At 43.3% G+C, this 12,627-nt stretch overlaps 1 protein-coding gene across 2 annotated transcripts in view; it reads right to left on the bottom strand.

The window, feature by feature from the left end:
- Window positions 1-6,587, bottom strand: part of ARMC3 (armadillo repeat containing 3) — a 101,666-nt gene extending 95,079 nt beyond the window's left edge. The window contains exon 1 of one of the 2 annotated variants that reach the window (XM_084860479.1): window positions 6,415-6,587. The gene's annotated coding sequence lies outside the window, so the exon portion shown is untranslated. The remainder of the gene's footprint in view (window positions 1-6,414) is intronic. The other variant, XM_084860480.1, reaches the window with a different exon arrangement.
- Between the last annotated feature and the right edge of the window lie 6,040 nt (window positions 6,588-12,627).

Raw genomic sequence — 12,627 nt, 5'->3', positions numbered from 1 at the left:
ATTACTTTCTAAATCTCCTGAAATCCTACTAGTCAGTATCTTCTCTGTTTATTTCCCCACACAGTATTAGCTAAGCTTCTGTTCATTAACGTAAGGTTTATTGTGCTGCTGTGATGGTAATGTTTCTAGAATGATAGTACTTTTAGCTATCCCTACATATGATGTTGGCACAGAGAAAATACTTAAGAGTTAATGCTTAAATACAGAAAGGGGGGATGTACAAATGTAAATAAAGAAAAAGCAAGGAGGGCACAGGTGCCTCTAATATAGAGGTGCAGGCGTGCAGCCCGAGGGCTGAATTCCATTTTGGAGAAGCCCTTGGGGGCTGCATTCAAGTAGTAGGCAGGGCCAAAGGCAAAAGGAGGCAGGGACAAAGGGGCAGAACAAAAAGACCAGCATATTTTAGTTTAAAGCTCTTACTGCCAGGAACTGATCCTTAGGAGAGGTATTTCAACCTTTTAGAATATAGGAAAAACTGCACAAAAAACGGGAAACCACCAAATGATCAGTGGGCACAAGAAAGGTGATGGGGCCTGCAGAAGCAGGTACAGCTATCCGGGGAACCCTGGAGGGATCTGTTGAGACCCCAGAAGTCTGGATTTGGCCTCCAGGCCTGAGGTTCTGCACCCCTGTTCTAACATGACAGTGAGATTTCTGAGGTCAAGAAAAAAGGCTACTTGAGCTGCCGATACTGTAACCTTAATTGAACAAAGCTCATGTGGCCTCACTAACTGTTGCCCAGGGGCAGGCAGCCTTTTGCGGAAGAATGGGGTCATATGGAATCAGGGAATAGGGAGGTTTCCAAGTACACTACCCTGATCTCTTAGAATAAAGGTGGGAATCCAAAGTAAATGAAAATTGTTGGCAGTCACGTTCGCCCAATACAAAAAAAATCCAAAAGCCATAGTAGGGTAGTAACTTTATTAGAACCAACTGAACTGAACTATCAAAAATAGTGAGCGAGCTTTAGGGTTACGCAGAACTCTTTTTCAGGTTGGATGTTAAGCAAAACAGCAAAAGGGGAGAAGGAAAAGCCAGGCATGATAGAAAAGTTCCAAAGTCTGCAGTTAGTAACACTGAAGATGGAATGCAAGAGATATTATGCAGATTTCAGGCTACAGGAAGAAAGAAGCAATAATGTCTGCCCATCCATTTTTGGAAAAATATAAAATATAACTGGTTTTTATATTTAAAAACTGGAGAACAGTCGCTATGCTTTTTTGTCCCCTTAGCCCTCCTTGCAACCTGAAATCTCTTTTGCACCTAGCACAGTCTAATCTAATCAACAGCACAATCCTACACATGTCTACAATGACTACAATGGGGCTTACTCCCATAGTATAGGATTACAGCCCAAGTCTGCACAACATTTCCTACACTTCACTGTTACAAACTGCAGACTTTGGAGTGTTTCTGTTATACTCATCTTCCTATCCCCGTTGTTATTTTGTTTAACATCTAATCTGATGAAGAGTTCTGGAGAACTCAAAAGCTTGCATATGGCCAAGTGACATTTTAGCTAGTCCTGATAAAGTTATTGTCCTACTTTGGTGTTGGGTTTTTCCTAATGGACCAACATGGCCACCTACAATTTTTGCCTGTCTCTTTTAAGCATATTTTTACCAGGGTTCCAGGAAGTATTTTGGAATGGAATTGAGAAGGAGGACAATCATGTCAAATCTAGAGGGAGAGAAGGGTATCGATATTAACAATAACAGAATTAGAGACAGCAGAAAACAGCAGTTATGACAGAGGGGTAAAGTACTGCGCTAAGGACTGAAGATTAGCATTCAGGGGCTGAATACATTTCAACCAAGCAGAAACCATTGATTTTGACTGAACACACTTCTATGTTATCTACTTCTATTGCTCAGGTCAATACGTTTTCCAGACTTTCCCAGTAACCAGCATGGACCACCTCTTTCTTTTTAAATAAACCTGAAATGAGGTACCTGGAATGATAAGGGTCCTCAGGAATAAGTAAATAAAAAATAAGACATTGCTTCCAGTGTGCTTCATTGTTAATCCATCTTGACAATGAATGGTGTGCCCTCCCCAACATTTCATAGCATTCATTCTACTATCACTCAGTTTTAATGTCAGTAAAGATTACCAGCATTACTCTTCCCTATTCAATAAAGTATGTGATAGAAATGTCTGTTTTTCCAATAATGTTATCAACACTATTTTATTCCCTCAATCTATTAGTTTGTTTATTTTTGAGCTAACAGCTGGATTTTATATTTTCAAAAATGGAGGACCAAAAATGTGCCATTCTTCCTCCAAACAGCCCTAGGGCCAGCTCCAGCAACTGCAGCTGAAACCAACACATCACCTCCTAGAACTTTATTTGAATGCCTGCTTTCCTCCTCCATTCCATCGCAAGATTGTGATCATGCAGACACCATGACCGGGTTCACACGTAACAACAACCCATTGATTTTTAAACCAACCAGTTGTCAGAAACAAGTGGGAGGGCATGCCTGCTCTTCCACTTTAGCACACAACCCACACTCATCTCCTTTGTAGGTTGTGCAGGGTGACATGCGAAGCCAGACCACTGGGTTGTTTAGCCCCAGAAGAGGCGGGCACAACAACCCATCAGTTTTCAAATCTATCAGTTGTTACATGTGAACAATCCCCATGACTACAAGAACTCAGCTTTTTCTTTTCTCCCTTTCCTGCCACTTCAATTTGCTTTTTTTTAACATTTTGCCTGATGAAATGATCTGGAGATCTCAAAACCTTGCACATTTTTTGTGATCTTTTGGTTGGCCTAATAAATGTATTATACTCATGTGAATTTTAGCCTAGCACTGTTCTTATCATGTATCTTTACGGCACCCACACAAATGCAAGAGAAAAGGGGACTAAAAACGGGGTTAGTACAGAAGGGGCCTCTTCATGTGTGCACCTCCACACAGTGCAATCCTATGGCTTTTTCCTTGGAAGTAGGTCCCACTGTGTTCAATGGGGCTTACTCCCAGGAAAGTATGCATTGGACTGCAGCCTTACAGAAGCCAGCCTCACATGATGAGGTAATAAATATACTGAAGTTTGTATGGTACAGCAACAGCTAAGCCATAGTGCACCAGATACTGGTACATATTTGGAGATTTTTGAAAAAGCATCATTGTAAGTGACGATTACAGAAGAATTAGAAGCAAGTTATTCCAACCAAGAAAAGTGGAAAAGAGATATAAAAAAAAGGTAAAGGTGCCCCCAACCAGTCGTGTCCGACTCTAGGGTGCGGTGCTCATCCCCGTTTCTAAGCGGAAGAACCAGCGCTGTCCGAAGACGCTTCCATGGCCATGTGGCCGGCATGACTGAACACCGGAACACTGTTACCTTTCCCGCCGAGGCGGTACCTATTTCTCTACTTGCAATTTCTTGCTTTCGAACTGCTAGGTTGGCAGGAGCTGGGACTGAAGATGGGAGCTCACTCCGTCACGCGGCACTCGGGTCTCGAACTGCTGACGCCGACCTTCCAGTCTGCAGTTCAGCGTCTTAACCACTAAGCCACCGCAGCCCCAGAAAATTTACAATTAAATTGTAAATAGCCAATTACAATTTAAGAACAACAGGACTAGAGCTGCAATCCACACCACACTGAAAAAAGCATCATGATCTATCCCAGAACCAGGGTGGGGAAAAGAGAAGTTCGAGCATCAGACCATAGCAAAGTAAGGGGGGGATTAAGCTCCCCTTAGCCATAATGTAGCCCTTTTGATATTAATATTAGATCCCCTAATCCTCCTGCCCTTGAATGCCTGAACAACAGATACTGAACAAACACAGTTGCTGCTGTCATGTCAAGTTTGGCTCTTACATCTGAGTAACCATGCCTAGGATTGGACTAACTTAAACAGGTATCTGCATACTAATCTTTATGCCAAAATTGTGCTTCACCAAACAAACTTAGATCATGAAGAAGAGTGGGACAGTATGGGATTAAGGGTGTAAGTTTATTGAGGAAAGGAAAGAAGAAGGGTACATATGGGGAAACAGTCCTCCTGGAACATAATGATAGATATTGTACGTAGCAAGTTGCAGACTCAAATTAAATACCTGAAGTCAAATTACATATTTGTGCATGCCCTAACATACTGCTACCAACTAGTACCATCATTCCAAGCAGTAAAATGCTGAATTAAATATTTATTCCTTGCTAATTATGATAGTTACATAATAATCAGGACTCCAGCATTTAATTGATTAATCAATTGAAAGATCTTTTATCAATTAAAAAGGTGACCTTGACTACTCAGAAAGCAGCCTCTTACATTTTTAAAAAAATCTAAATGTTTACAAATTCACCAGTGACAAACACCATTTTAAAAGAGGCATTCCTTCCTCTTTCTTTCCCTCACAGGAAGAATGGCCTTTTCTGAGAGGAGGCCTGTTATGACACGTGCATCTTCTAAAAACAATGAAAAAATGCTCCTTCCTCACGTCGCTTTACAAATAACTATTTTATCCTTAAGAATATTCTGCAAATTTAATCAAATAAATATCCACAACATCTCAGAAAATTCATTAACTAAATTTTAAAAAAATCAACTGGCAGACTTAGTCTAAGAAAATAAGGCGGGTACAGATACACAGGGAGAATTATCAACAACCTCAGATACGTTACGCAGACGATACGACCCTAATGGCAGAAAGCGAAGAGGATCTAAAGAGCCTCTTGTTCAGGGTGAAAGCGGAGAGTGCAAAAGCTGGTTTGAAATTCAACATTAAAAAAACTAAGATCATGGCATCTGGCCCCATCACTTCCTGGCATATGGAAGGGGAAGAAATGGAAGCAGTGACAGATGTTATTTTCTTGGGCTCCAAGATCACCGCAGACGGTGACTGTAGCCATGAAATTAAAAGATGCTTGCTCTTTGGGAGGAAAGCTATGGCAAACCTAGACAGCATAGTAAGAAGCAGAGACATCACTATGCCAACAAAGGTCCATCTAATCAAAGCTATGGTTTTCCCAGTAGTAATGTAGGGCAACGCCAGAGAGTGTTCAAACTACCGCACAATTACGCTCATTTGACATGCCAGCAAGGTTATGCTCAAAATCCTACAAGCTAGGCTTCAGCAGTATGCGAACCGAGAACTACCGGAAGTACAAGCGGGGTTTCGAAGAGGCAGAGGAACTAGAGATCAAATCGCCAACATTCGCTGCATCATGGAGAAAGCAAGAGAATTCCAGAAAAACGTCTATTTCTGCTTCATTGACGACGCTAAAGCCTTTGATTGTGTGGATCACAACAAACTCTGGCAAATTCTTAAAGAGATGGGAGTACCAGACCACCTTACCTGTCTCCTGAGAAACCTGTACGAGGGCCAAGAAGCAACAGTAAGAACCAGACATGGAACAACCAAGTGGTTCAAAATTGGGAAAGGAGTACGACAAGGCTGCATATTGTCACCCTGCTTATTTAACTTATATGCAGAGTACATCATGAGAAACGCCGGGTTGGATGAATCACAGGTCGGAATTCAGATTGCTGGGAGAATTATCAACAACCTCCGATATGCAGACGATACCACCCTAATGGCAGAAAGCGAAGAGGATCTAAAGAGCCTCTTGTTGAGGGTGAAAGTGGAGAGTGCAAAAGCTGGTTTGAAACTCAACATTAAAAAAACTAAGATCATGGCATCTGGCCCCATCACTTTCTGGCATATAGAAGGAGAAGAAATGGAAGCAGTGACAGATTTTACTTTCTTGGGCTCCAAGATCACCGCAGACGGTGACTGCAGCCATGAAATTAAAAGACGCTTGCTCCTTGGGAGGAAAGCTATGGCCAACCTAGACAGCATAGTAAGAAGCAGAGACATCACCTTGCCGACAAAGGTCCGTCTAATCAAAGCTATGGTTTTCCCAGTAGTGATGTATGGCTGTGAGAGCTGGACTATAAGGAAGGCTGAGTGCCGAAGAATTGCTGCTTTCGAACTGTGGTGCTGGAGAAGACTCTTACGAGTCCCCTGGACTGCAAGGAGGTCAAATCAGTCCATCCTAAAGGAAATCAACCCTGACTGCTCATTGGAAGGACAGATACTGAAGCTGAAGCTCAAATATTTTGGCCACCTAATGAGAAAAGTCATTGAAAAAGACCCTGATGCTGGGAAAGATCGAAGGCAAAAGGAGAAGGGGACGGCAGAGGATGAGATGGCTAGATAGCATCACCGATGCAATGAATATGAATTTGAGCACACTCCGGGAGAGAGCGCAGGACAGGAAGGCCTGGCGTGCTGTGGTCCATGGGGTCACCAAGAGTCGGACACGACTGAACAACAGATACACCCCATAACTCTTCTGTGCACAGCCTCATTAAGGCACACAGACATTACAAACACGCGTCCCTTCTTTTCCCTTAGACAACTTCCCAGCCTGTCTGTCCCCGGGGAAGCTCCACTCACTCGGCGAGATCTCTACTCGACTGTCTACACGGGCAGTCGCGTTCCTAAAACCTCGCAGCGCCTGTCTCTCACTCTCTTCCTAGCGCGTTTCGCTTTGCCTGTTGCTAGGTTACGCCACCGCGCGGGACACTCCAGGGCGCATGCGTCGGATGAGCTTCCTGCGCCTTTAGAGTGTCGGCGGAGGGGGGCAGAATCCGATAGTAGAGTTATACTCTATAAACGCATACAGGACTTATAGCTTCCGGGTTAACTTTCGACCATTTCTGATATCCTGGGCAGAAATAAAAGCTTGCCTTTGAAAACAATGGAGAAGTCCAGGGTTTTAGCGTAGATGTGATTGGACAGCTGCGTGTTCCTCCCCCCGCGTCCCCCGCAACAAAATCTAGCAGCAAAGACAACTCTTCTGCTCGAACTCATGTCTTATTTCTCGTGTGTTGGGGGGGGGGGTGTTTTAGTTTTAAACGTTTAAAAGCACAACAGTCTTCATGCAAGTCAAAGGAGTGCAAGGCTTCTGCGTTAAACTGAACGCTGGATTTGCGCTGGGAAGTAGGTCTGAGGGAGCAATTTTAGTAAACTGCTTTTTTCCTTTTTTTTGCTACAGCAACCTGGAGAGTGATTTATTTCAGGGGTTTTACCTGGAAATCTAAACCCACTGAAGGCTGGTGGCTCCGATGTCATTGGGGCTGTGAATCCGCTCTGAGTTTCAGCCAGAACCAGTCAGAACCCTAAAGGAGCTATCCAGGGTGCTGAGCCCATTTTGAGGTTTGGGTTCAGCACCCTGGATAGCTCCCTTAGAGTTCTGGCTGGGTCTGACTGAAACGCAGAGCGGAGCCACCAGCTTCCACTGAATAAACCAGCCTCATGACCTGCTCTAACCTATTAATTTGTCACTTTATTTTATATCTCTGTGAAGCCCCTGTGTTATTACTAGCACATGCGCGGTTGTCCCGAGGCCTTGGCGTTTTTAAAGCCTCTGTCAGGCGGGCGCTCCTATTGTGTCCCTCAGATCTGTTCCTGGAAAACGATTTCGCTCCCCCACACCTGCGCCACCCTAGCAACGTTACAGGGAGGCTGCAAACGAGAAATATGATCCAATGTTAATTCCTAACGTTCACATTCCCTCTAGTGTTAAAAAAGAAGAATGGACTTTTCTGCTTTTGATCTTCAGTTGTCATTCGGAAACCAAAGTTAGAATCCAACTTAAGCCCTAGTTAGAGCAGATCCATTTGAAATGAGTGGGACTTAAGTTAGTCATGAATAACGTAAGTCCCATTCATTTCAATGGGTCCTACTCTAATTAGGACTTAGGTTGGAGTTTACCCAAAATAATTCACATGGCTACGTTTGGATGCCACCGATGCATGACACTGTAGCCACATCTTTCATAATGTGCTTTCTTTCACACACACATGCGCGCACACTCAGATCCATGAAGTAGACATCTTTCCTCATAGCAGTACAGGATAGTTATCTTCTCTCCCTCTCAACAGCCCCACTGAATCGCTTATAAAAGGTAAAGGTGTCCCCAACCAGTCGTGTCCGACTCTAGGGTGCGGTGCTCATCCCCGTTTCTAAGCCGAAGAGCCAGCGCTGTCTGAAGATGCTTCCGTGGTCATGTGGCCGGCATGACTGAACACCGAGGTGCACGGAACGCTGTTACCTTTCCCACCGAGGCGGTACCTATTTATCTACTTGCAATTTCTTGCTTTCGAACTGCTATGTTGGCAGAAGCTGGGACTGAAGACGGGAGCTCACTCCGTCACGCAGCACTCCATGCACAAATTCAAAGAATCAGCCGCAGGCAAGTTCATAGAAACCCCCATTGAAATGCACGCAAGCAAGCACACATACACACAATCAATGTCATTAGCTTATTACAACCTATACTAAATAAACACTGCAGATAACAGGAAGGATGGATTTCCAAGATCAGCAGAAGCATCAAAGATGTCAAAGGAACTAAAGGAAGAAGAAACACCCGACCTATCTATGTTACTGTACAGACCCGCAGGCTGTGTTTCCACCAGCGATTTACTCCAACCTGGCTGTGCAGTGAGGTCTCTGTGTTTCCATGACGTCGTGGCCATTCAGCACTAGCCCCGCATTTTAACGCAGAAAAACCGCTTCTTCTGAGACTGGTTATAGTCTGACTTTTCCAGCTTACCGTGGCTCCATTACTGACCTGTTTCCACAACCGCACTAGGTCCGATATCATAGACCCGCCCATGGGGCATGTAGCCCGGCCTTTGTAGGTGTGTTGCTCTGACCTCAGTGACCCAACCCTTTCCCTCCGTTTTCCAGAAGTTTCATCACCGTTTTGGAGCAGGATGCCAAGGGAGCAACTTTTAAAACATCATTGAAAATAAGCACTAGAACACAGCCCATGACCCCAGTCAAGGTTTTTTTCCTCCCAGTGTGCTGAATGAAGCTTGACCTCTCAATGACCACAGAAATGACAGAGAAGCCCCTCAATTGACACAGCACATATCAAAGCCCTCAATTCCTTAAATGCGATTAAGCGCGATCCTGAGGCTTCAGTCCATTGCCTTCGGACGTAACTCCTTTACTGTTTCCTGATAAAGATCCTGTGCCTTAAAATTGGGGCTGGTTTCGGTCTCTTTCCCACAACAAACCCATTAGTATCTCCTAGAAAGAAACTCCCATTGCAGTCGATGAGGCTTGCAAAATTCCCACTCAGTTGAAATGGCACACTTTAAAGCCCAGTTCCTTAAGTGTGATTAAACGACCATGCACGATCTCAACCAAGCATGATCTCAAGGCTCTGAATAATTGACTTGGGAAGAAAGTACTTCACAGCTTCATTATAGATATCCTGTGGGTTACAATGGGGGGAGGTTCCTGTCTTTGTGTTTACTACTCTCTTTCCCAAAACATATCCATTAGTGTCTCCTCAGAAGTAACTCCCATTGTAGACAATGAGGTCCTCTGGATTAAAATGGGAGCTGATTTCCCTCTTTGTGTTCTCCCCACCACCACCTTCCCAGCACAAGCATATGTGTGTCTACTCAGAAGTAACTCCCATTGTGCTCAATGAGATTTGCTCCTGAAATGCAGGTGCATCTGGACTTTCAGGGGAAAGGAGAAAGGGGGGGGGAGAGGGGCGGAAACCTCTCTTCATGGCAAAGCTGATTCCTTTTTAAAACTCCGGTAGTCCTCCATTAGCTTCTCTTTCCATTGTCCTGGAAACATGGTTGAGGAGGCAGGATCATTGATGAGGTAATCAATCCCTATCCATACTCCACTCATACTCTACCCAGCCATCAAGAAAATAATTTGATTAGAGCTCAGTGGAAACAGCACAGAGCCACAAGCTACAACAATGATAAGCCTGGTCTTTACGGACTGTGGAAACAGGAAAAGGAGAAGATGCGACTGGGGAAACGCTGTAACAACGCTGCAAACAAAGTGAAGCTGATCGCGTGGAAACACATCCCCAGCTACAAAAATGGGTAGCAGCAGTGGTGCTCCAACAACACTTGGGAAAGGAACATCATGCTTCCAATCTTCCTTGAAACGGGGGAAAGCCAGGATATGGAATAAAGAACAGTTACCGCCACCCCTTCTCCACTTAAAAAATGAAAAGTTATGCAAGTCATAGGACATTGTGAGAAAGATTAGACTATCAAAATGCCAGTATCCAGTATCCTAGAAATCATCGCTTTCTCTTCCAGACAAAACTCTCCCTTATGCCACAGTCTAAAATTCCTCTGCTGATAACTAATTCCAACAAGAAACATTGAAAGCCAGGGAGTTTCAGAAAAACATCTATTTCTGTTTTATTGACTATTCTAAAGCCTTTGACTGTGTGGATCATAACAAATTGTGGCAAGTTCTTGGTGGTATGGGGATACCAAGTCATCTTGTCTGCCTCCTGAGAAATCTGTATAACGACCAACTAGCAACGGTAAGAACAGACCACGGAACAACGGACTGCTTTAAGATTGGGAAAGGAGTACGGCAGGGTTGTATACTCTCACCCTACCTATTCAACCTGTACGCAGAACACATCATGCGACGTGCTGGGCTTGATGAAGCCAAGGCTGGAGTTAAAATCGCTGGAAGAAACATTAACAATCTCAGATATGCAGATGATACCACTTTGATGGCTGAAAGCGAGGAGGAGCTGAGGAACCTTATGACAAAGGTGAAAGAAGAAAGTGCAAAAGCTGGGTTGCAATTAAACCTCAAAAAAACCAAGGTTATGGCAACCAGCTTGATTGATAACTGGCAAATAGAGGGAGAAAACATGGAGGCAGTGACAGACTTTGTCTTTCTAGGCGCAAAGATTGCTGCAGATGCTGACTGCAGCCAGGAAATTAGAAGACATTTACTTCTTGGGAGGAGAGCAATGACAAATCTTGATAAAATAGTTAAGAGCAGAGACCTCACACTGACAACAAAGGTCTGCATAGTTAAAGCAATGGTATTCCCCGTAGTAACCTATGGCTGCGAGAGCTGGACCATAAGGAAGGCTGAGCAAAGGAAGATAGATGCTTTTGAACTGTGGTGTTGAAGGAAAATTCTGAGAGTGCCTTGGACTGTAAGAAGAACCAGTCCATACTCCAGGAAGTAAAGCCAGACTGCTCACTTGAGGGAATGATATTAAAGGCAAAACTGAAGTACTTTGGCTACATAATGAGAAGATAGGATACCCTGGAAAAGATGCTGATGCTAGGGAAAGTGGAAGGCAAAAGAAAGAGGGGACGACCAAGGGCAAGATGGATGGATGATATTCTGGAGGTGACGGACTCGACCTTGGGGGAGGTGGGGGTGGCGACAGCCAACAGGAAGCTCTGGCGTGGGCTGGTCCATAAAATCACGAAGAGTCAGAAGCGTCTGAACGAATAAACGACAACAACAACCTTTCCCATAGCTATCATAGAGAAAACATGCAAATGGTACTGGCTCAAACTATCCCACATGAGTTGACATGCATCTTTATGCATTCCAACCCTGAAGTGGAAAGTATTAATGCTTCTGATCTAAAGAGTGTAATAACATCCCACGGTAACCAATTATGAGAGGTAAATAGAAACCTGGGGGTAATGTATTCATAAGAATATGGCCTCAGGAGTTCTGAATATTGGTTTGTCCTGCTATTCACAACTGGTGTGCATACTATGCACTTGGAATGTTTGCAGCCATGATTTAATTGTGGACCTGTCATTCATCTCTCTTTCTTCCATTGTTGCCAATATAAATAGTATTATCGTGAAACTATTAGCAAATTGGTCTTTGGAAAGAACTTTGTAACCTTCTTTTAGCAGAGAACCTTGCTGTTCAAATTCCTTGAGTGAGAATCTCTTTCTTCTCCTCTTTCTTTCATGGAGGGGGAAAAATGTTTTATACAATACCTAACCAACCACCCCAACCCAAGGATCTATCGAATAAATAGATATGTGAAGGAAAATATCCTGGTTCCCATCTCATTCCAGAGCAGCTGTTCAGAACATCAGTTTCATCTAATGCTGTTGACAAATTAGTAGCATTTGAGTGAGTGAGTGAGTGAGTGAGTGTGTGAGAATGGATGAACAGCATTTTACCATCATGGAATTCCAATACTATTTCTACCAACAGAAAAAATGATGCAGTGCCTTTAGCGTTAGCTGGCGCAGGGAAACATGCAGGGTTATCTGGAAAACCCATTGTGCTAGCTAACACTGTTAGCACTGTGCTACAAGCCCCTTACACTAGCGCAATGTAATTTAAGTTAGCTGACCAAGGAATTAATTTAACTGATGAAGGAATAAATGATCTAGCCCAGCTGGTTTTGTCACATATACAGTATTGTTACATTAATGGACAGAAGACAGAATTCTGAGGTTTTATCGGATTGGATCCAGGCTTAGTCATTAGAATAGACCTACTGGAATCAATGGGACTTAAGTTTCCGTTGTGATTTACTTACATCACATTAATTTCAATAGGTATACTTAATGACTAATTCTGGATCCAACCCATTGATTGCATAACTGGCATCCATTTATTGACATTTGGAAACAAAAATATAATAATAAAAAGTGTGTGTATATATATTCAATATTATAATATCAATGACATATATTTAGTATATCTTAGTATTATATGTATTCCAAATTGCTTTTAGAAATATATATTACATTACTGTGTATTTGATGGCAAATATAGTTTTCTCAAAATTGAATCAAATTATCATCATCATCATCCAGGGTG

The sequence above is a fragment of the Heloderma suspectum genome, chromosome 5 (assembly GCF_057233095.1).
Source record: "Heloderma suspectum isolate Gila_16-S chromosome 5, 16-S_ref, whole genome shotgun sequence".
Lineage (NCBI taxonomy): Eukaryota > Metazoa > Chordata > Lepidosauria > Squamata > Helodermatidae > Heloderma > Heloderma suspectum.
The sequence above is the reverse complement of the archived record's forward strand: the minus strand, read 5'-3'. Positions and strand labels throughout refer to the sequence as shown.